The sequence below is a fragment of the Pectinophora gossypiella genome, chromosome 1 (assembly GCF_024362695.1).
Source record: "Pectinophora gossypiella chromosome 1, ilPecGoss1.1, whole genome shotgun sequence".
Taxonomy (NCBI): Eukaryota; Metazoa; Arthropoda; class Insecta; order Lepidoptera; family Gelechiidae; genus Pectinophora; species Pectinophora gossypiella.
In genome coordinates this window covers 13,775,710-13,800,618 of record NC_065404.1, presented here as the reverse complement: position 1 = coordinate 13,800,618, position 24,909 = coordinate 13,775,710, and the positions used below count along the sequence as shown (strand labels likewise).

The window sequence follows — 24,909 nt, the reverse complement described above, 5'->3', positions numbered from 1 at the left end:
CAATTAACCCTGTATCACATGTGCCATCTAAATTGCAATATGCAAACATCCGCTTTCTTTTTCTTTCGACCCTTTCCTTTCTTTCCATCATCGTTCATTCTACAACTTATAATTTATGTGTTTTAAAAGTCTTTAAAATTTTAAGTTATTGTCAAGAAACATTAAGGGAAAATGGATATTCTAAGCTTTTATTAAGAAAATAAATGGAATTTCTAAAACATTTATATCGATATCAAGAACTCAAGACTATCTTCAGAAAATAAAGGACTGATTTTATTAAACATGGGTAATTAAATGTGATTTTATTGTTACTTAAGTTAGTAAAATTGCAAATTAACCATTATATCAGACCTTCAAATATACTACCGAAAACTTATTTTTTATCATCTCTTCTTCTCTTCTTCTATCATGTGGGTTGTGAGGTGGATTACCAACCTCAGCAACCCTGGTGTCAGGGTTATTATTGAACCGCAAAAGGCCTCTGACATGGCTCATGTCATAATTAATTATCATAATTAAGTATAAAACTTAAACACAAGTAAAGAAGTTTTATGATAGAAAAATACTTTCAAAACCATTGTTGAATCAGTACTTAGTTTTAAACCTATAAAGATTTTTAGAACGATAATTATATTTATGTGATTTTAAAGGCAACATTGGCCTATAGGTAGAAGAATCTACGGAAAAAGTATACTTTCGCCATGTTCCGGTTCGATGCACGCCGCTGGTTTTAATGCGAATTTACGCAGCGCAATAAAATATTCCTGATAACACAATTTAATAATAGGGTAACTACTACCCACATTATTCTATAGTTACTCGTATTTATACTTATTTTGAATTCCTGACGACCCGATTACTCTAGCCATAGAGGCAGCCAATCAGCTCGCGACACCAAACACTTCAGGACCCCGATACCGACCCCGCCAGCGTGGTCGACGATTTCCCTCAATCAGCGCTTATCGCTATTGACCCACTAGGGTCGATTAATTCTTTCAAATATTTTTCCTCTCAGACGACGCCCTGAGCCGAGGTTCGCACCCTCAGGCCTGTTATCTTAAACGCTGTATCGGGTGAGAGCCTTCAGCGCTCTCCATTTGTGCGACCAAGTAGTTAATCTACAATAAGTTACGTCAACAAAAGAAACTTATTTTGAAAGTTTAGTTCTTGCAATTTAGTCTATTTATCGGCAGATATGGAAACGTTGATTGAAGGTACAATGTACTCGAGTTTAATGAAGTAATATTTTATATTGACACACACATTATGTCCATCAACTCATTGGGGAAAAGCTGGGTAGTGCCCTCCCTTGCAGGTCATCCTCGTCATATCTCCAGCGTTATCCCGTTTTCACAGGGTCCGCTTTCTTAACCTGAAGATTTAACAGGTCCGGTTTTATATAGAAGCGACTGTCTGTCGGACCTACCAACTAGCGTTGGGAAAACCAGCCTAATTCAAGTTAGGTCACATATCTCCGAAACGCCTATATAGCGGATGTTTTAATATGTTTAGCTGAGACTATTGTGAACCGGTACCTACGCATGTATGATTTGATAATTATAAGGAAACAGTTGAATTTGGAGGAAGCAAATAAGGTAAGCTATAGTCTCTGCTTACCACGGTGGGAAATGCTCATAAAACATAAACTGCCTATATACGTCCCACTGCTGGGCACAGGCCTCCCCTCAATCAACCGGAGGGGGTATGGAGCATACTCCACGCTGCTCCACTGCGGGTTGGTTGAGGTGTTTTTACGGCTAATAGCCGGGACCAACGGCTTAACGTGCCCTCCGAAGCACGGAATCATCTTACTTTTTCGGACAATCAGGTGATTCAAGCCTGAAAAGTCCTTACCAAACAAAGGACAGTCTCATGAAGTGATTTCGACAATGTCCCCATCGGGAATCGAACCCGGACCTCCAGATCGTGAGCCTAACGCTCTAACCACTAGACCACGGAGGCTGTTAAAAGGAAATGCTCATATGTATATATAAATAGAAGTAGTAGTAAGCTAAGTGCATTTATGATAATTTAATGACAATAATTTATATACGTAATACATTTATTGCAGGAATACCGAACAAGTGCAAACTGGTCACCAGTAACTATGGCGTATAAATAAACATGTCAAACACATTATAGGGCAATATAAAACCCATATTTATTGATATCAATAAAATCGTAGTATTTACTTTCTGCAAATTATTATGTTTGTTTCTCTAATTTAATAGGAAATTAACCGGAATGACCGTATACTTAAGACGCTTATAGTTTTGTAAAAGTTGGAAATAATATTTACCAAATTATCATCAAATCGTTTTGGCTATACTATCAATAATAAAATAATAATGCCTAGGGCAATAATCGGTATGACTTTAGTATGATAAAAGCGACTGACTGTCTGTACAGTCATGAGCAATATAATGTACCCACTTTGGGATTCTGTCGCACTAACTAACATATTTGACATTTAGTGTGAGACTTACAGTTCAATTTGTCAAAATAGTTAATGTGACATGGTACCAAAGTGTATACATAATAATGCTCGTGACCTTAGAACGAATATCAGAAGTCTCTACCCAACCCGATAGGTATACAGGCGTGACTTTATATACCTGAAGCATAGTGTAACATAAATTGACCTGAATAACTAACTAACTAACTCGTACATAACTAGAAGTCCATTTGAAATACCAATCGACTTACCTAACAAATAATTTACAGCCGACATAGTTAATTAGTTTTAGATGAGGTTCCAATTAGTGGTATTTAATTGGTCCGAGAGATGATTAAGACGGTTAATTAATGTTTTCAAGTGGAGCTTGCACAAACCGCGGTTACACAGGCCATGATAAGTGTGAGGGTTGTCAATGTGTCGGCTCTATGGTCAAGTGAAGGTATGTCCCTGCTAATTGGCCATTTTCAAGCTACCACTGAAAAATACAAGTAAACTTTAGTCTCAAATACACTCGAAGTAAAGCGTAGTTTGACAGTTGCTTTGTTTATTGAAATGTGACGTCACTGGGTAGGTAAAACGTCACGTGACGCACCATTTTCGCGCGAGAATAAATATATATATTTTTTGTTTTCCCCGAAGGGTAAGGCAAAGGGAACTATGCCCATACAGCCATGTCTTACGTATTTTTTTCTTGATGATTAATGAAATGATGAAAGGTGATGATGATGAAACCTAAGCCCCCACCCTCGGAGTAGACTCTTACTCCGAACCCCAAACGAATTAACTCAAAAGTCCGCATAAACTTTCGAGTTATGAAGCGGCTTCCTGCCACGAAGCGAAAATAGGCAGATACACTTTGTTTATTGAATACTCCGATATAATAACACTCGCGAATGTCTTCCGACTAACTTAATACGATCATTAACCACAAAACACCACTTCGTATTAATTATTTAGATTATTCAATGAAGAAAGCAACTGTCCCGTTCCCGTTTCCCGCCAAAAAGCCCGCGAGAATAAATAAAGAAAAAAAATGTTTTTTTTATAAAGCTTTTTCGAGTACTTACTTAAATAAATTTAAGTCGTATTAACCTCCTAAGACCGAGATTTCCAGACACAATAGTTAAACAATGGGGTTTGGATTTATAAAGAACATTCGGTCTTAGGAGGTTAAATAAGCAATTGTAATTCTTAAAATACTTATTCGGAATCTGTCAAGTAGACAATTGAGCAGGGCTAAAATGCGCAACGTGATAAAATTATCGATCGATTCAATTAATTTTGTAGAAATCGATGTTTGTTTTTTTCCCTAACATGCGTGTCACGTGATTTTGTTCGTATTTTGACAGAACGACATGACTTTATTGGGGTCACATATTATCACCAATCTACAAAACGACATAATTATATCGTCAGAATCGATAAACGACCGTGACAAAATTTTATCATGTTACGAATGTTAGCTCTACATTGTATTTTTAAATAATTACGAACCCTAAAATAGGTAAATATCACGTTAAGTCTCGACAGCGCCATCTGTATTATTTTTGGGGAAACTAACCTGGAAAGTCCCTCATTGAAATAAAAAGTACCTAGACGCATTATTCTATAAGTCGGGCCTTTCTTGGATAGGGAGATCGGGCCTTAAACCGTCACGCGGACCCAGTGCGGATTGATGGTTATTAACGACTGCTAATGCAGCCGGGACCAACGTCTTAACGTGCCTTCCGAAGCACGGAGGAGCTCGAGATGAACACTTTTTTTTTGTGGTCACCCATCCTATGATCGGCCTTTGCGAAAGTTGCTTAACTTCAACAATCGCAGACCGAGCGCGTTTACCGCTGCGCCACCGAGCTCCTCTATAAGTATATTCTATAAGTGATTCTATAGTATGTTCATTAAATATATACGTAACCGTCGACTTACTGGTAAATCAAGGAATTTTTAGAAATGGAAACATCTCAAGTTCTCAACTATTGATCTAATGACCACAGATATAACAAATTAAATAGACTCGTGACAGTTACCTTTCCGTGTTCATTGTTAAATAAGCAACCTTGAGTGGGTAATTAACGTAATCTGATTAAGATTATCCAATCGCGCAAAAAAGATTGCATTAAGATCGTTTCGTGTTGGTTCTTATAACTCTAGCCGCATAAAAAATTGGAGTGCTAAAAAATTTCTTTCACAATCTATTTCTCTCTCTCTCTCGAATTCTATATTTTTTTTTCTCATTTGCAATTTGCTTTTTACCAAACTAAGTAAGTAAAAGTAAGTAAAATTTTTATTTCCTCTACAAATTATAAAACACATGGATACATAAATACATACAAAAATACAATATTTGTAGAGGCTGGAGCCTAAACTAGGATACCCTGTGTTTTAGGACTCCAGGCCTCCACCCCCAAAAAGTCATGGTCAAGAAAAAATAACAAAATATAGAAAAAATAAGTTTTTTTTTTAAATTGTTAGACTAAATCATAAAATATTTCTTAAAAAGAAAATATCAAATTTATAAATGCTTGTATGTGTGTGTGTGTGTGTGTGTGTGTGTGTGTGTGTGTGTGTGTGTGTGCGCGTGTATGCGTGCGTGTGTGCGCAGTACCTATAGCTAATCTAAAAGGAATGGTTTTCTTTACTTTATTGTTATAATATTTATTTTTTCTTTTAATTTAGCAGTCTATATCCGTGTGTTACACTATCCCAGTGCGTATTCATAAAAAAGGTAGGTACTTAAGTAAAAGACTAACTAACTTATGTGGATATGTGTGTTAAAACAGTTAGGTGTGTCTTAACCCCCCCCCCCCCGCCCCTCTTAATTTTTTTTTTAATAGAACACTGAAGCAAAGGACCACCCAACAAAAGCGTAAGTAACATAAAATAGTAGGATAGAAACAATAACGTTTTACAAATGATCGGCTAGATTTGGATCTGCGCGCATGAGCGTAACGCCACCTGCGCGGACGCATCTGCCGCACGGCCAATCGCAACTTTACGGTATCATGCTCTCCTGGGCATACCACAGTCCTTCATAGATCATTATACAACTGTTTGTAATGTTGTGCGTTTGGTCATTTCTATAAAGGTACCTATTTAGGTCGATTGGACTCCAATATGACAATAAAAGACCGGTCAAATGGTGCCTATCGCTTTTTTGTACTTACTTTGACATTATTATAGCTTTTAGTTTTAAACTTACCTAATTATTTTTTACAGTTATAAACTATGTACTTACTATGTTTCATTTCTAGATTATTATTTATTTATTCAATTTAGGTACTTACGCAAAAAGTATGATAATGCTTTTGAAACCCGTAAGAACTATTATAAAGAGACAAAAACTATAATTTACTTGCCATTATAAATTACCTAGTTTATTGGTTGGCTTTTTTGTCATTTTAATTTACGCAATACACAACTTTTTACTTTATACATATCATTATTTATGCTTGAAGCACTACGCAAAATGATTGCAAATATGATGAGTGCGTGTTATTAAAACAAAAAGTATAATTAAACAAGCCATGTATGGTAGGACCATAGAGTCCTAATGAGGGAGTTTCCAGACTACCTTCCTCATAAACAATGTAGATGGCGCTGTACAGATTTTTCTTCGTTTGACCTTCTAATTTCATGGATAACGGACACATGTTACACACAAAAACACACACACAGATACAGACATATAAACAGCCTATATACGTCCCACTGCTGGGCACAGGCCTCCCCTCAATCAACCGGAGGGGGTATGTAGCATACTCCACCACGCTGCTCCGCTGCGGTTTGGTGGGTTGGTGGATAACGGACCCATGCATCTTTTATCTGTTTATTACACCCTGGCACAATTATCTTCCACATTAAGAAAAGCAATATAGGTAAGAATATCATTATATACATAATGTGATTCAAATATCAAGTAACAATTATTTTTATGTATGTTTCTGCCATTAGATTGTATTTTGGAATAATTATGTACCCGAGTAATGAGAAAATAGTTAATTTGAAGCTGTATCTACAACGCCATCTACATTGTTTTTGGTGAACGTAGCCTGGAAAGCCCATTTCATGTCGTGGCTAGATCTTAGAATTGATCATTTCATGATGTTCGACCTTTTCAGATACAAGCCGCGGGGGCATAGCCGGTAGGACCGAAATATGCACAAAACGATCATATTGCATGAGGCTACGGCCGTGCTATAAAAGCTACGTGCTCATGATCTGGAGTTCCAGGTTTGATTCCCAATGGGGACATTGTCGAAAATCATTTTTGAGACTGTCCTTAGTTGGCTAGGATATTGCAGGATAAATCACCATATTGTCCGAAAAAATAACATGATTCCGTGCTTAAGAAGGAACGTTTAGTTCCGAGCTATTAGCTCAAATACCCCCACTAGCCGGAGTGGAGCAGCGTGGTGGAGTATGCTCCACATCCCTTCAGGTTGATTGAGGGTAGGCCTGTTTACTTATTTATACCTACGCACATTATGCATCTTGTGATTACCCATATTATAGTAGTACCAGAAGCGCGTTAATGATTATGTCATTATTTGTAATTACATACGCAAATATGCGGCGGAAACGTATATGCGTATTACAAAAACAATGATTAGACTAGCGGCAACGGTTTCTTAACAATTACAATCGATATTTATTAAACACACAGAGTATGGAAGCAAATTTACGCTCAGCAATTACTAGAGGCACAACCCAGACACTCCATACTAGAAACTCATTCTTATAAAGACACTACACGGATAAAGCGTGAGACGCCTTATCCCGTTCGTGCGACAGAGACAGACAGTCCGTGCGCGCTCCTTACTCTTTAGTCCTCATGTTATAAAATATACTAAAATGGGGGTGAGGTAAATCAAGCTTGTAGCGTTGCGGAGCGGAGAGTGTCCTTCTATGCCGTAGTATAATTGTGTATTCTATGCTAGAGGCGAAAATTGCAGCCAACTTTGTGCTTAGCTTATTATACGTAGAATGTCAAACTAATTTTTTTGAATCAAATTTGGAAACTTATAACTTGTTTTGGAAATATACTGACAATTTATTAGAACTAAGGTACTTTTTTAGATTTATAAGTAGTACTTATTGTTAATGGTATGTCTAATACCAGCCGAATGAGATTTTATTCCGTGCTCCATGGTTAAACCAATAGCTGGGCCAATCAGTCACGCGCCGCAAACTCCAATGGAGCACAACCCGTGCTAAGTGCGGTAAAAAAAACAAACTTCTAATACCTGTTCTAACACGTCATTAGACACAAGAAGAATAAGGATTTCGCGCGAAAATGGTTTTTTGCTAAACTTGGAAAAAAATTGAAATTGCAAATCAGCAAATTATGGACAAAAAGTTTTATGTTGGGCTCACGTGCTGTTTTGTTTTTTATTGGTACCAAAGGAGATAAGGGGTAACCCGTACTATCTAAAAAATAGGTGGTCAGATAAAACAAATACGTCTAAGGTATTTACGAACCATGTTCTTTTTAAAAAAGTATAATTCCAAATCGCCTGGCCTAGAAAGTTGAAAAGCTTCATAAATGGGTCGTTTATGAAGCTTTTTGTAAATTCCATCTCAGAAAGAGTATTTTACTCTACAGCCAGTGAAATACAAAACCGGACATTACGACACGCGTAAACTAATTTCTTCAAACCAAACGATCTAAAAAGGTTTGGCGCAAAATTATGACGATAATTGAAAATGAGAAGTGAAACTCGATGAAAAAACAAATTAACCGAAGTCACAATTTCCTATTAGAAAAAAATGAGTAAATTAAATAAAGCAGTGATCTTAACGGTTCGATGGCGTAGAATTTTGCCACTGATTGGCTGATCGAGCGAATAATCGGAACATAGACTTTTTACTATTTGGTTAGCGGTACGGAGTTCGTTTGCCTCTGCTACTGTTGTATAAGCCGTTTTTGTACTTTCATGACCATAATGCCTGTAACGTGATTGTTTCAGCTGTTTTAATCTTTTTTGCTTATCACAATATAGTTTTTACTCCAACTTTCCTTCTTTCTTTCGAGTTAAGTACAATATTTATCTATACTTATAATAAATCTGTAGAGAGGTCAATTCTGTACATTAAATATTTTTTCAAAATAACTATCAGGGGGTGATAAGTGGTCGATACTGATGCCAAAAATGCAATCAGTAAAATTTTTGTCTGTCTGTCTGTCTGTCTGTCTGTCTGTCTGTCTGTCTGTCTGTATGTTCCTTATAGAAACAAAAACTACTGGACGGATTTTAATGAAACTTGGTACAATTATTCTTCACACTCCTGGACAGGTTATAGTATACTTTTCATCACGCTACAATCAATAGGAGCAGAGTAGTGAAGGGAAATCCTTTTGTATGAAAAATCTAAACCGCTCAAGTTAGACGTTTGAAATTTGGCATGCAGGTACCTTAGATACCGTAGAGGTGCACTAAGAAAGGAATTCCCGAAATTCCTACGGGAACGGGAATTAGCGGGAAAATCCTTTTGTATGAAAAATCAAAACCACTCAAGTTAGACGTTTGAAATTTGGCATGCAGGTACCTTAGATACCGTAGAGGTACACTAAGAAAGGAATTCCCGAAATTCCCACGGGAACGGGAATTAGCGGGAAAATCCTTTTGTATGAAAAATCTAAACCACTCAAGTTAGACGTTTGAAATTTGGCATGCAGATACCTTAGATACCGTAGAGGTGCATTAAGAAAGGAATTCCCGAAATTCCCACGGGAACGGCAATTAGCAGGAAAATCCTTTTGTATGAAAAATCTAAACCACTCAAGTTAGACGTTTGAAATTTGGCATGCAGGTACCATAGGTACCGTAGAGGTGCACTAAGAAAGGAATTCCCAAAATTCTCACGGGAACGGGAATTAACGGGAAAATCCTTTTGTATGAAAAATCTAAACCATTCAAGTTAGATGTTTGAAATTTGGCTCGCAGGTACCTTAGATACCGTAGAGGTGCACTAAGAAAGGAATTCCCGAAATTCCCACGGGAACCGGAATTAGCGGGAAAATCCTTTTGTATGAAAAATCTAAACCACTCAAGTTAGACGTTTGAAATTTGTCATGCAGGTACCTTAGATGCCGTAGAGGTGTACTAAGAAAGGAATTCCCGAAATTCCCACGGAAACGGGAATTAGCGGGAAAATCCTTTTGTATGAAAAATCTAAACCACTCAAGTTAGACGTTTGAAATTTGGCATGCAGGTACTTTAGTAAACTTAAAGCTTAGTTGCAACAGGATATTACAAAATTCCCACGGGAACGGTAGTTAGCGGGAAAAACATTTGTATGAAAAAATCAAATCTAAATAAAAGAAGAAACTGACTGACTCAGTGACTGACATATCAACGCATAGCCTGAACGGCTAAACGTAGGCATTTGAAATTTGGAAGGGACATAGCTTAGGTACCGTAGAGGTGCACTAAGAAAGGAATTCCCGGAATTCCCACGGAAACGGAAATTTGCGGGAAAATCCTTTTGTATGAAAAATCTAAACCGCTTAAGTTAGACGCTTGAAATTTGGCATACAGGTACCTTAGTTAACTTAAAGCTTAGTTGCAACAGGATATTGCAAAATTCCCACGGAAACGGGAGTTAGCGGGAAAAAAACATTTGTATGAAAAAATCGAAACCGCGTAAGATAGATGTTTTCAATTCAATTCAATTAAATTATTTATTGCATTCCATGTAGTACAATGGGGTGTTACATAGGCATAGGAACTAAAACATGGACCCTGTAGGGCACAGCAACGTTGGAGGGAAGAGAGGAAGTGTGTATTAAAATTAAAACTCAATGAACAATCAATTAAAAAAAAACAATTCAATCAATTGATTCAATCTAGCATGCATGCATACCTTAGTAAATATAAAGTTTATTTTTGGCTGTATTTTGAAAAATGGGAGTTATTGGGAAAAAAAATTATGAAAAAATCTAAACTGCATAAGTATGCACTCCCACACACACAAAGATCTCTCTCTTATATAACACGCCACGCGGACGAAGTCGCGGGCAAAAGCTAGTTGTTAATAAAGCATTTATTTTACAACATTTTTACTTTTCATTCGTTACTGTTACCTACCTACCTTATAATCATTAATAATCAATATGCACATTCATTTTCCATCCATGTCGCGTTTCGAAATTCGATCTAGTGTAATGTAACCAACCACATTTTGTAAAAACTGGATAAAAAGTAAAAAAGCGTATCTCATAATATCGCTGACTCTACATTAATATCTAGTCGTTTACATTTTATTTGTTTAATTATGTAATAAGTATTATAGCTTTTATATTTCTCAATTTATTAACCGTAAAGTAATATCACCGTAATATCGCATGCATATGTAGTGTAAAATTAAACACACATTTTATTCACATGTAAATTTAACTACTTTGTATGAATTATTATTTTATATTCTTAACAGCTTCATATTAAATTAACTGTAGCAGTATTTAACTGAGCAATGAAAAGTAAAACTTTCTTTCTAACGTTGATACATCATTACGGCCTATTAAAAATGTACATTACATTTCATCTAAATTTTAATTACCAAGTTAATTACTTGAACATTATTCCTTGTACTCGTAAATTGAAATTGAAAATGTGTGAATATGGATCGTGTATAATATATAGCATTTAATTAATTATTCAATTACATTACGATGCGACGTGCAGCGGTTACGATGCAGTTTCAATTAATACTAGACCAATAAATATTCTCAAAGATAGTAATAATTTAATACCCTATTGGATAACATGAGCATCGCCGGTAAAAACTAGTACCCACTACTTGTATAAGACAAAGGTAGTTAATGATGTCTAGGTCCTTAAACAACGACGGTAACTTATAGGTACATGTGATAACTGTGAAGCAACAAGCAAGAAGGTAAAATTGCGCCCGAAATGTACAGAACATTGGGTCGTGTTCAAGATAAATTATGAAATTCAGATGACTAAATACAGATCTAAAACTAATGAAAATATTATTTTTTTTCCTATTTAACTTATTTATGAATTTAATCAAGAAAAACGTAATAAGTCCGAAATTTTATTACGTTTTTCTATGACGTCACAGTGTGCTTCTTCATACAAATTCCATAGTAATTTCGGGTTTTGGCGTTTAGTAAAAAGTAACTGATTTGACTAGACGGAAAGTTGCCTATCGAAGGTTGAACTACACGTGTTTTTGAACTTTCAGTATATCAGGCGAAAAATTAAATATAATGAATAGAATACAGTATTGAAAACAATAAAGTTCTTTTACCAGGTTTTAGTTATATGAGGTTGCTGTTTGTTATAACAGAACATCGATTTTTAATAGAAGCAAAAATTGTTTATAAAATATCGTCAATAAGTTTTAATAATAGTAATAAATATTAAAACTTGAAACCTCATAGAGACAAAATTTTTAAAAGCACCTTATATTAATTAAACTATAATGAAAAAACAAACACTTCTCAGTAATCTTCCCCAATTCGATGGCCAGGATACACTACTTATACAGGCTACACTAGAAAGCTGCATTAGTATACCAAAGTTAATGAACCGTCGAGTATGAAAATGATATCGTGCATATGTTTAACGCGTATTGCATTTTATTGTCTGATATAATTATGTAATGTGTGAAGCATTTTACTCCCAGCGAGTGAGGAATAGAGAAGATGGAAGAAAGAATTGGCAATGATCCTAATTAAAATGATAACGTTATTCAAGAAAAACACACGACAAGACAATAGCAACTTAAAGCCTACAAAAAAAGGACTCGAACCTATCTAAAAATTAAGGTCATATTGGGATTCTGGTAATCGTTTTAGTTTAGTCGTTGCGGTTAAGGCTTTAGGTAAAATCTTACTGTTACGAGAATTATCAATTTATTTATTTATTTATTATAGTCGTTCGTACTACCATCTCTTACATTTTCTTTAAAACCGGATCAAAACAAAAAATAAACGTACTGGATGACAGAACTCAGCGACGCCCATTTTTTGGTCAACTAGTAAATGCCACTCGAAGTCTTACAATAACTCACGTCAAAAAAGCAATTAAACAGAATACCAATCCCTTAAAAGTGACGAGAACCATGTACTAGAAGCTACTACCTTCAATAAACAGATAAACTAACACAACCTTACTGCTAGTTAATCTGAAGATAACACAGGAATGGAAGGAGGACATATAATAGGATTTGAAGATACACTGGCGCCTTGAGGGATTAGTGGGGTTTTTGTCGCTGCCCCATTAGACATAAAACATGCCATGGTTTTATGGAACATTACGATACTTTTAGTATTGCTTCGTGATGATTGATTTAGTCTTCTGTGCAAAGGTCACGACTTATAATATTCTAGTCAAAAATAAACCCTTTTTGCAGATATATCAAGGTCTGTGTTTTTTTTTGTTCGTCACTGTGTCTTTGGATTTAAAGGCTATAGGGTCGAAAAATGTGTTGTTAGTGTCGTTACTTACTTACTAGTTTATTCCAAGTTCAAACATTTATACTTACATGCATAATTTAAAAATAGACAAAAACATTTTATTCTGTTTACTATATTATAATTACGATGTAGTCACATATTATGCAGGACCATTTTACTTTTGTATAGTCTGTGTCCATTAGAATGTCTGGTTAGGTAATGTCGCCTAATCACGAAATAACTTATAAATGCCTTAGGAGATCTACAAAATATAAATCTCAAAATTTTACATTGTTTAATCCTTCCAGTTAACAACAAGACGCCTGCAATATTTCTTTTCCGAATTTCCAATCTGTCTTTAAAATTTGGGTATATCCGTTTTGCAATCTTAAGTTTTTCAACATCTCTAAGAATTTTGGGATTATCTTTTTTGTCCATTAGGTATCGGCTTAAGTGTTAATGGCGTCTGGGCTTATACCTCGCGATAAGCCACGCGGCTGACTCACTGACTGATGCCTGTCTGCTACCTGAACACTGACATCCTCTTTATCACTACTTACTTTAAGTTCAATATCCTTAATCACCTTACTAAATAATCGAACCAACAGATTACCTGAATTATCAACTTTAATTCAAAGAAGCAAAGTTAATTTGAAGTTTTAAGCTTCAACGCTTTTGTTGGATTTGACTAATTATGCTTTTGTTCCGCCTAGATTAGCATTAAAAGTGGTTTGGAATAGAAGTTAAGTGTTATTAGCCGTAAATAAATTAAATGGTGTTACTCGTAGAGTAAGCGCACAGCATTTAATTTGTTCAGTTTTAGTGGACAAAAAATGAAAATGAATTTAATTGATTGGTTTTGTACAGTACAACAACATACAATGTGCAGGATGTAGTTTTTAAGTCTAGACACAATGGTTAGGTATATATAAAGTTTGTAATTGGTACAATTACTGATCCGTTTTCCAAATCAGATCAACAAAAAGCGGGCTATTATTAAATTTTGCAATTTCATATTAATATCATTATCCGTCGCGGCGATAACATCTCCTAACCCGGTTTCATCACCAGCGATACAATGAACAAAAACAAAAATATACAATTTAATATTCGTACATTATTTAAAAAATCATCAAGATATGAGTGGTTCGGATGTAAATCGACTTTCCTATTATGAATGCCGCTGGTAGCTCGGAGTAGCGTGTAATGAGAAACCAGAATGTTAATTAAGATCTAATTAAGTCTAATACAATCAACAATGCTGCTCGCGTTCCGGAGGCATCCGCAAGTCATCACGGGGGTTTTTTATCTCGACCACCATCCCGAGAGCTGTGACCTTCACACGCCGGACTGTACTCCTTTCAAAATTTATGTCTCATCCATAGAAGACAGAGGTCTTCAACTCCTGGTCATGTTAATCGAATGAGATCGGCCAACCCTTTGGTAAAAAATTGGTTAAAATCAGACTTTCCGAGGCCTATTGTGATGTGAGAACTCAATTTAGTGAACACTGCACGGTGGACGTGAGATCGGATGAAAGGGTAATAAAGATATCAAACTCTTCTATGAGATTGATTACACTTTGTTGGAAAAATATAGTGCACATAAAAATAATAAATATGTACACTTATAAAGCAATTTGCGTCAATTTATATACTCTAGATCCGTGAAGGAATATATTATTAAGTATGTTTAAATCGTGAAATACTTAGAACATAACTTTTTTATGGAGCCACAGCATTGAAAATTATTCAATTAATAATCCCACCGTAAGTAAATACGGCAATCATATTTTATTTGCCTCTTGTAAAAGAATGAATAATTGCTTATGGCAAACCGCAGTAACATTGCCGTCGGTAAATTGATCTCTACAATTGATATAAATATGTAATTGCACCTATTCTATACATTTAATTAAACATTTATTTTATGCATAATACATTTTTCACTGGTAATTCATAATTAATATTAAATTTTCATTTTTCTGGAATCAAAGTTATTTTATTTTAGAATTTACAAAGCCGCTGTCAAAAAACAATTAATATTTGCTCTCGATATCGAGCCACAAAATAATCTTGGCCAGGTTATAATATAAAATACGACTATGGACTTATCCATACGGAAAGGACAATAAATGGTTTGTTCAATGCCCGGCACACTCTGTTCGGCTATAAAATCGAGATCAATAACAAACGAGCTATTGTTGCCCGCACACTCTAACAACGTTTATAGAGCTCGAGATATGGAAATAACATCAAAACTGACCATAATACAAGCTATAAACAAAATTAACAACACAAGACTCCCCGCTGCTTTCAATTTTGAGGCTGACATCGGCCCTAATTCAATAAAGCAATAAAATTCACCTAATTATGCAAATGCCTTTAAAATATCAGGCATTATGCCTCTTTTGGTTCCAAAAATATGATGGGAGCCGTCAAATGAGGTCGTCGTAGACTTTGATTAATGGACTCGGTACGTCCGTTATCAAAATAATGACATTAATTTAATAGATTAATTATTACTTACATATAATTAGTGAGCGGCGGGAGGCGGTGGATTAACATGTAAAATATTTTAATGCACATTAGCATCAACATTAGTATCATGTTGCCTGCTCTACATTATTATCTTGAGATTATTTTAATTTATGTGACTTTAACACATCTATATAACATATAAACATTTTTATTATTCGTAATAATTGCAAGCGTGTCTTTTTTATTTAAGTACCTACCTATTATATATATTATATGCATTTTTTTAAAATTTATACTCAATCCTGAAATAGATACTGTACTTAACTACTAAGTACAAAAAGAATACATACGTACCTACTATTCATATTTTTCTACCGGTTTACTGACCCGATTAATAATGGAAACTTAGGAAGTTGACTATAAAAATATAAGTATACTTATCAATTTTTTAAAAGCATACGTGTACAACCGATCGATACCTAATTATTTAAAATTGATGAATTCTTAACAACTTTTATCAGTCTCAAAATAAAAAATAATTATGAAATGCAAAATAAAATAAATAATGTATACACTTACCCCACGCTGAACTCCGAAAAAAATGGTCAAGTCCTTGTGAAGCACGAGAAGAAAATATGGCGAACACGAATAAATTGCCGTCAATAAACGACACAATTTACATGATAGCCCGTGACGTGTTGACCAGCAACAAAGCAATAAACTATGACACACCGACGCCTTCAAACGACTGGTACAGAATACAGCCGGCTCGATGATCGCCTACGAACGGATCGGAAATGTATAACAAAAAACTTAGCGGACTCAAGCCACTCCCCTTAGCAGCGCCAGCCAATAGAGACGCGGAGCTTCGCTGGCGGGTGTGAGGGTGGGCCACAATCAGTTGATACGGGTCCCTACTTCGATACCACTAATTGACTTTATCAACAAACCGACTTTACTGGCCAAAGTCACGATATATGCGTTGTCTGTTGTGTCAAAAGCCTAACTGTGGCTCACTAGCGCTGTAATTAAGTATACTGCGAGTTATTGCGTGATTTGAGCTTTAAAGATATTGTTTGCACGTTCACTGTGAGCTTCATTACGTTAATTTTGAAATGACGTACTAAAGTAAACATTAAAAAATATTGATATGTTGCTGTTGTCATACATAAGATTATTATGGAAATTGTATATAAATTAATGGTATTTTCATGCACGAATAAAAAATATAACACGCGAAATTTTATAAAATGATTAAGTATATAAATATATACGGCCACTTTACGAATTGTCTTTTTATATAACAAAGGGATCTGAAAAGTAGCGAAGTATCCATCAAACTAACTAATCGGTTAGGTAGTTCTACTAATGGATTTCGTAATATATTGTACGACCCTGTATTTCGCAATTATTCAGCAGAGATATTATCCCTATCCCAATGATTTGAAAATTGAAATTTTGTTTGTACTTAACTACAATATTTAATTAAAATTTTCTGTCAAAATATGTGACACCTTTAAACTAAGATGTATACCAGATGCGACCACTATCTGTAATCCTGGACCATACCAAGCGTGGTATTTGAAGCCATAAATTCCCTGTTTAATTTTTCCACCATTGATGGCCGTATTAGGTATCCAATTAGATGCTATGAAATCTTTATACATCGGCGGCACAGGGTATTTATTTGTAACCATCGGCATCTTTGCTCTAATTGCACCTAGGGCTATAAACAGGGATGTTGCAACTACTTGCAACTTAGTTAGCGGTGTAGCTTTGCCTTCAGACGGATTATTAGTTTGATACGTAATCAAGTACCGATTCCCAGATGTATCTAAGCAATGATTATAGGATGTAGTTTTGATTGCCCGTGTTACTGCGGTGTGTTGAGTTGCGTTTACTGTTTTATTTATGATATCAAACTTTAAGTATTTTATTAAGTACAATTTAATTGTAAAAAATATCTACAGTCGCATGGCGGCAGTCAATTGTTGACATGATATATTAATTGTAAAAATGTTTCTTGCCCGTTTTTTTGGAACTCATGATTTTTTGATAAAATCAACTGTCATTCTAAAACCTAAAGGCATTATCAGACAATTGAGTATTTGACTGAAACAAAGATAAAATCAAATACTTATAATATATATATGATTTTTTCTTTTATAAGTTTTTTAAAGGCTATACAGGGTGTTAGTGACATCGTAACGAATACTGAGGGGGATGATTCAGACCATGATTCTGAGTTGATATCAAGTGGAATTTTCCGTCGCAAAATTCATGATTTTTTTTTAGTTTTTTAAAATTATTTTCAATTCTATACTTTTGCGATGAAAAATTCCACTTGATATCAACTCAGAATCATGGTCTGAATCATCCCCCTCAGTATTCGTTACGATGTCACTTACGCCCCGCACAAGTACATACTGTACCCATACAAGTAGGTATGGGTGTTAGTAACACCGTAACGAATACTGAGGGGGATGATTCAGACCATGATTCTGAGTTGATATCAAGTGGAATTTTCAGTCGGAAAATTCATCAAAATTTTTGTTTTTCTTTTTATTATTTTCTGTTCCATACTTTTGCGACGGAAAATTCCACTTCATATCATCTCAGAATCATGGTCTCAATCATCCCTCAAAGTTTTCGTTACGACGTCACTAACACCCTGTATAGCCTGAAAACGTTTTATTTTAATTTGGTTTTTTGTTTCTCGCTGATTATGTTAAATATTTATAATTTATGGTGGTTCATGATAAGTCAAACTATATATTGAAAATATATCTGAAAAAATATAACTGGACTTGTTGCCTCATATGAGTAAGGTTCCTTTAAGTCAAATACTTACAAGTCATTTTAGCTAATATTGATGTCTACAGATGACAGTTACCAAGTACGTAAACCTCCGTCGTGGTCGTAACAATAGAGCGACTTTAATATCCCTGGCATTGCCATCAAGTCTACCGTCATAAACTGTAATTAAAACTATTAAAATCACATTTAGAACAAAATCAAGCTCTCTATCGTTTGTATCTTGTTAATTTTGTTCCGTGTGTAGTTATAATTATGTTTTCATGCGAAACAGTTTCTACTGCGAATTCCAATATGTTTCAAATCAAATCAAATCAAATCAAATATACTTTAATGCACAGAACTAAAATTTCAACAATCAGACAAAACACATGAATACAGTACAATTTGGGCGGCCTTATTGCTCTAGAGCAATTTCTTCCAGGCAACCAACAAAAGGAAACAAACATATGCTTCTGCATTGAGTATAAGTAAAAATCAATTGAAACTATAGATTTATATAAGTTTATTCAGATACTTTCCGTTTCATATTTCCGTTTTATAGTTTGAAAACCAATGTTATCATTGACTAAGTAGGTTAGGTACATAATTATATAACATTGTTAAGTGTGTATTGCATTAAAATTAGAAACAATATGATTCCCTAAGTACACTTTAGGCATCTACTTACTTACCAAATTAAATTGGTCTTTCATTTAAGTACAGTACTTACACACCTGTCCCAAATGTAATAAAATTTTGCATAAAACTTCTTCACCTTAAAGTAACATTATTTAAATACCTACTTTTCCATTGCACCTTGTGATAATCAAACATACAAACATATACTTAAGAGATGTCTGAAGTTCTGACAACGAACGTCGTGTAGGTAGTGAAGTTGAGAGTCCAGTAAAAAAATAATGAAACAATTTTTATTGTTTACTAATAGGTATAACTATTGTTAAGGCGATTCTCATAGGCAACTTAAGTTAAGTTAAGTTAAGTTAAGCAACTTTCGCAAAGGCCGATCATAGGATGGGTGAACACAAAAAAAAAGTTTTCATCTCGAGCTCCTCCGTGCTTCGGAAGGCACGTTAAACGGTTGGTCCCGGTTGCATTAGCAGTCGTTAATAACCACCAATCCGCACTGGGCCCGCGTGGTGGTTTAAGGCCCGATCTCCCTATCCATCCATAGGGAAGGCCCGTGCCCCTGCAGTGGGGACGTTAATGGGCTGGTGATGATGATGATGAAGGCGATTCTCATAGGACGTACCGGGGCACCACGCGGCTTGGCGGTCTTCGTGTGTTAGGCATTAGCGGATTACTTACATACAAATCTTACCTTACTTTGCCGACCGCTTGACATAAGCGGTGTCGCGTGAGTATCGCCTAAGTATGATCTTGTTCGTCTATAAGATTCATATGTGGTAAATAATATGAAAAACAATCCCAGCAATTATCGTCAATGTCATTGTAAAGCGAATAAAATTACAACAAAATTACTTTGCGCTGAATACAAGCGTTGTGCTCATTGCATTTATTCAAATAAATGTTTTATGATGAAACATAATAGTCATAATGTGGTAGATAAACAGACAGTGGAAACTGATTGCGCATTGCGTACTTTGTACCTGCTGGTGATTACGGAACCAGGAGGACTTCCTCCCACGAATAATGTTTGTAATTACAACGACACAAATGAGTTTACAACAAACATGTGAATAATGAACGAGCAAGATCACGCGCCCTCGCCTCCGCTCCTCGAATCACACGAATTACAAACTAACAACGTAATTCCCGCTCCTGACGCAAATTGGCCCATATTTAATTTTGGGAAAATGTAAAAATAAACGTTTTTATTTGTGTAAATAACACAATAAAACTGCCGGTGCCATTACGCCGCCGACACGAAATTTGTACGCGCTCCAAATTACACAGATAAGATCTGTGTCGCCATAATTGTTATTTTACTGTCGTTAGTGCCCTGAATCGTGTAAATTCAGTTAGGGGATATGATTTTTTTATTTCAAATTCAATATGCAGGTTTTTGTTGTGACCGGAAAAGGACGCGTTAGAAAAAATTGCGCGTTTCCGCCGTTGTCAGCTTTCACTGCAATAGTGGTGATTAGCTCGCGACCTGCACAAAGGTGCCGCGGTCGACTGTTTCCGAGATACATTAACGCCATTGTATTAGAGAGTGACCGCTCTAATGAAGAAATATTGTCACACGTGCATAATTTGCGGTCACAACCGTCCTAACCCTCGAACATCATATAGCGATTTCGACGAAACACTCATCCTGCAGAGATACTGAAGTGTTGATCGGACAACAAATTTCACCCATTTGCGGTTTACTAAATCAATCGGTGTGTCATTTGTTTTTTATGTGTCATCGTGGTCACCCGCCGTCCGGATATGACAATTGGACCCTGATTCTACGGTTTCCGTTTTCCTTTTTTTTACTTTATCTGAGACTTAATTTAAAATAAATTGCTGAGGGCATTCACTCCGTGTCTTGTTGACGATGACTGTCCAACGTTTTTGTCTTTAATCGAAATGTACCATTGATTCGATTCTTCTTTTGTATCGGTTTGGAAACAAAAGATGCAATAAATTAGTTAAGACAGAGTCAGTGACTCTATTCGAGCTTAACAGTCGCAGGAAATACGATTCGACATAGATTTGGAGCTATTTAGAATGTTGAAATCACTCGTGCCTAGCTTGAGCAGACTATAAAAAAGTAGGTTTTGCTGCAGGTGACAAAAACGTAGGCCTAGATAGATTTGCGTGTTGTAATTTCTGTTCCGAATTCAGCTAGCATTGTAATATTGTCCAAAGTCTGTTTTTGTTGACGACCCTCTTCAAAGTAACTCAATATTTGTTTTAATGGCAGGTCTAATTGATTGCACGGTGCGGTCGTGTATCCCATCTGCTCCAAAAACCTTGTCACGACGTTCTCAGGCACGACCGTCCACCGGGGACGGCGCACTAACGAAATTTACCCGCTTTTGTGTGTCCAGAACAAAAAGCAAATCGAGTTACGGCCAAAACGAGAGAAAATCAACAAACAAACACCATTACCACGGCCATTTTCGAGAGCTCCGCTCGCGATGACGCCGTTTTTCAGAACGCGTACCAAACTTGAATCGGCTTTTACCGATTCTACTCCATCGCTTGTATCACTTACCACTGCTTCTTTGGTTCTATCAGTGTTATCTTTACCTGCATTTCCAGCGAGAATTGTATTAGTAACCAGACAAACCTCCTCATTCAGGACATGGTTAACAGTGGCTCTACCCAGGGATTCAATCCACGACTTGTCTTTTTGGGCGGATTCGGTCGGGCTAAACAAACTGTGCCGCTGCCTCCGAATCGATTGGTCTCGCGATCAGCCCGCGGCGTGGACGCTCCAAAAGGAAAACTAGCTTTTTGAGATACTAAGTTTTAGCGGTGGGAAGTTGATAGGAATTTTAATCTTATTTGGGGCTGCTATAGGTTAACTTTCAAGAACAAAAAGTTGCTTGGATTTTGCTAACCTAATTTTCTACTTCATGCGTGATTTTGCCAATCGTCTGGTTTGTCTGGGCAAATAGAAGGTGAATGTCATTCGTGTTACAATATTTATAGTTAAATAAAAAATGTATTTGTCTTTACTGTTCGAAATTAAAATGATTTTTTAAAATGCCTATACCAAAGTACAGCATCTATACAAGTACTGAAGAAATTATTAACTATATATTTGAATAGGTCTATAAAATCATACATAATTGTTTAATAATACAAAACAGCAAATTGAATATTGCTGTACTTACGTACGTTCTGAAACATAACATTTTTATTACTTAGCAAAATGAAGTTCATAGATTTTTACGACTTTATCAAATTCTTTATTATTCTTGTGTTTAACAGAAGACAGGCAATCACCTAGTCACTTAACTTACAACGGATAAAAGTCAGTTTTTCTTTACACTAATCCCTTGTAACAATGTGGTAAAATAAAGTTATGTTTTACAACATATTTATGCGTTGTAAAATCATGCTCACGACGACATTAAACTTGAGTGTAAAAACTGAAATACGTTTTTTATAGCTTCATATGGCTTCATCCCTGGCTGGCAACAGATTTAAGAGTTTTGATCCGTTTTTGTAGAGCGCTAATAACTTGATACTTTGTAAAAATCACTACCAGCATCATCTTCCTAGCGTTATCTCGTTTTCACAGTCTGCTTACCTAAAACCTGAAGATTTGACAGGTCCGGTTTTTATAGAAGCATGTCTAACCTTCTAACCTGCGAGGTGAAAGCCAGCCCAATAGATGTTAGGTCCCATACCTCCGAAACACAATTCTCGGGAATATGGGTTTCCTCCTTTCCTCACAATGTAATATCCAACCATCCGTTCATACGAAGAACAAAATGACAAATGAGTATGTTTGACATTGTAGGTGTATAATTTCTACATAATTATCTACTTACCGTTTGATCTTCACATAGACTACAAAAAAACAACACCAAACAGAGTTCCTCTTCAATAAACAATCGAGTCATTTGCACCAACCCCGGTAACGGTTAACTATAGTTAATAACTCAACTGTCACTGTAGTCATTAATCAATTCCTAAAGAAGGATTCGCCCAGTTATGTCACTATGTAGACTGAAGCGATTAGAAAGCGCTAAATCTACTTTTAATTAGTCCGATAAGAGACCCATTACACTGACATTAGTTGTGTCTACTAACGTTTTTCATATTCCATTTTTAGGGGCCCTTTTGCAAGTGGGGAAACTAAGTATTTGATTGTCACGTGTTTAATGTTTATTTAATACCAAAGCATATCCAATATACGGTTCCGATTCAGTATAATATGTATGATATGAGTAGTGCGTATCGACCGGTTAAAAAGTTTACATTATAACAGCAATTTTCTAGGTAAAGATATATGGACTATGATTATGTTTTTTGAAGTTTTTGGTAGGTTTTTAAGGTTATAATTTTTTCTTGGACATAAAACTCATATTTTCCGAATAACATTTACCCACTAGTTCTTAGAAATAGAAAAATATACCTAGATAGGCAAATTTAGTTTGAAGAAGCGATGATGTCTAGCTACCCAAATATTATATTTCTCTTACAAACTCAACTACCTACTATTTATCCAATCACTCCAAAACAAAGTTTAAAAAGTGATATGTACACACTAAAATCACACCAAAATTATTCGTCTAACAGCCTACGGAACCCAGTGCCTCGTTTACCGTTGAACAATCAGAAATTACGTCAACTTCATAACATTAGTGCGGGCAGGAATGAGCGAGCGTCGAATAATGTTGTTTTAACAGATGCTAATGTCATTCTCGTGGAGCAGTTCCACGGTGGAGTTTACTGGTGGGGACACACGAATGATACTGTTACATACATTCATAGTATATTAAGTATATGCACGTTAGCGTTGTTGACAGAGGAAAAGCTTTAAATATATAGCCCATTAACGTCCCCACTGCTGGGGCACGGGCCTTCCCTATGGATGGATAGGGAGATCGGGCTTTAAACCATCACGCGGGCCCAGTGCGGATTGATGGTTATTAACGACTGCTAATGCAGCCGGGACCAACGGCTTAACGTGCCTTCCGAAGCACGGAGGAGCTCGAGATGAAAACTTTTTTTTGTGGTCACCCATCCTATGACCGGCCTTTGTGAAAGTTGCTTAACTTCAACAATTGCCACCGAGCTCCTCTATAGAATATAATTTGCAATTTGGTATTCGCGTCCAAAGAATACAAAGATGAACTGTGCTTTAATGAGTTGTTATCAGGCCATTGGTATAAGCAGGTACCTGTAATGACACACATCTGCTTCCTACAGCATGCCCGAGATGATCATGGAACGGTAACTCTCCGCCCCGCACCAATTCGTATCAGGCGCTGACCTCACCCCCTCTGGGTCTTACTTTAGTCATAAGTGAGCGTAAGCCGCTAACGAATCAGCGGAAAGCGCGCATATTCTATCTCGCTCGCGCTTAAGCGTTAGGTGGCACACGGTATGCCTAAAGTTAAAAGTTAAAAACAATAACATAGCATAGCGTCACGCCTGTGTTCCCGAAAGCGTAGGTAGAATATGTTTAAAACAAAACCCACTTACATAAACAATACCCTTACTTTTTGCTTCGCCGCAGTCAAGTAATTAAAAAAAAATCATTGCGCTCATGGCAAAAGTCTTCAGTTTCTTAAAAGTTACTTTGAACATACTTAATCCTGAAAATAAAACATCTTTATTTTCTTTCTTTGACAAAGTCGTCAAGTATCGAGAAATTGCTAATTCAATGAAAAAACCTGTGTGTCCTCAGCTTTATATCTCCGCTGAACACAATAGGGACAGCTTCAGAATTACATGTGATTATTATTATGATTTACTTCTACAAAGTGGGTTTTCACTTTTCCATTTACGTGAGTTTTAGAAACTTGATTCTTTTAAGTTTTTATGTAGATTAATGTCATTTTAATAAACATCATTGGAAAGTACTGTAATAAAAACGGTTCTTAGTATTCAGTCAATGTGAAGGTTTTCATAACTTGAATTTTGTTTTAACGAATATTCGAAACGTGTGACGTAATTTTTCAACATTTGAATTATTTACATTTACTCAACTAATAGGAGCACATAATCATAGTGCATTAATAAGTAGGTAAGTAGGAATGTAAGCAGTCGACTACTCTTTACATAAGTACGTAAGTATGTAAGCTACATGAGCCAAGTCGGGG

At 35.9% G+C, this 24,909-nt stretch overlaps 1 protein-coding gene across 2 annotated transcripts in view; it reads right to left on the bottom strand.

Moving 5' to 3' along the window:
* LOC126370852 (homeobox protein aristaless-like) overlaps positions 1-22,742 on the bottom strand; it is a 31,628-nt gene extending 8,886 nt beyond the window's left edge. Inside the window, exon 1 of one of the 2 annotated variants that reach the window (XM_050015957.1) lies at positions 22,630-22,742. The gene's annotated coding sequence lies outside the window, so the exon portion shown is untranslated. Of the gene's footprint in view, positions 1-15,940; positions 16,137-22,629 lie in introns of those variants that run through there. The other variant, XM_050015947.1, reaches the window with a different exon arrangement.
* Between the last annotated feature and the right edge of the window lie 2,167 nt (positions 22,743-24,909).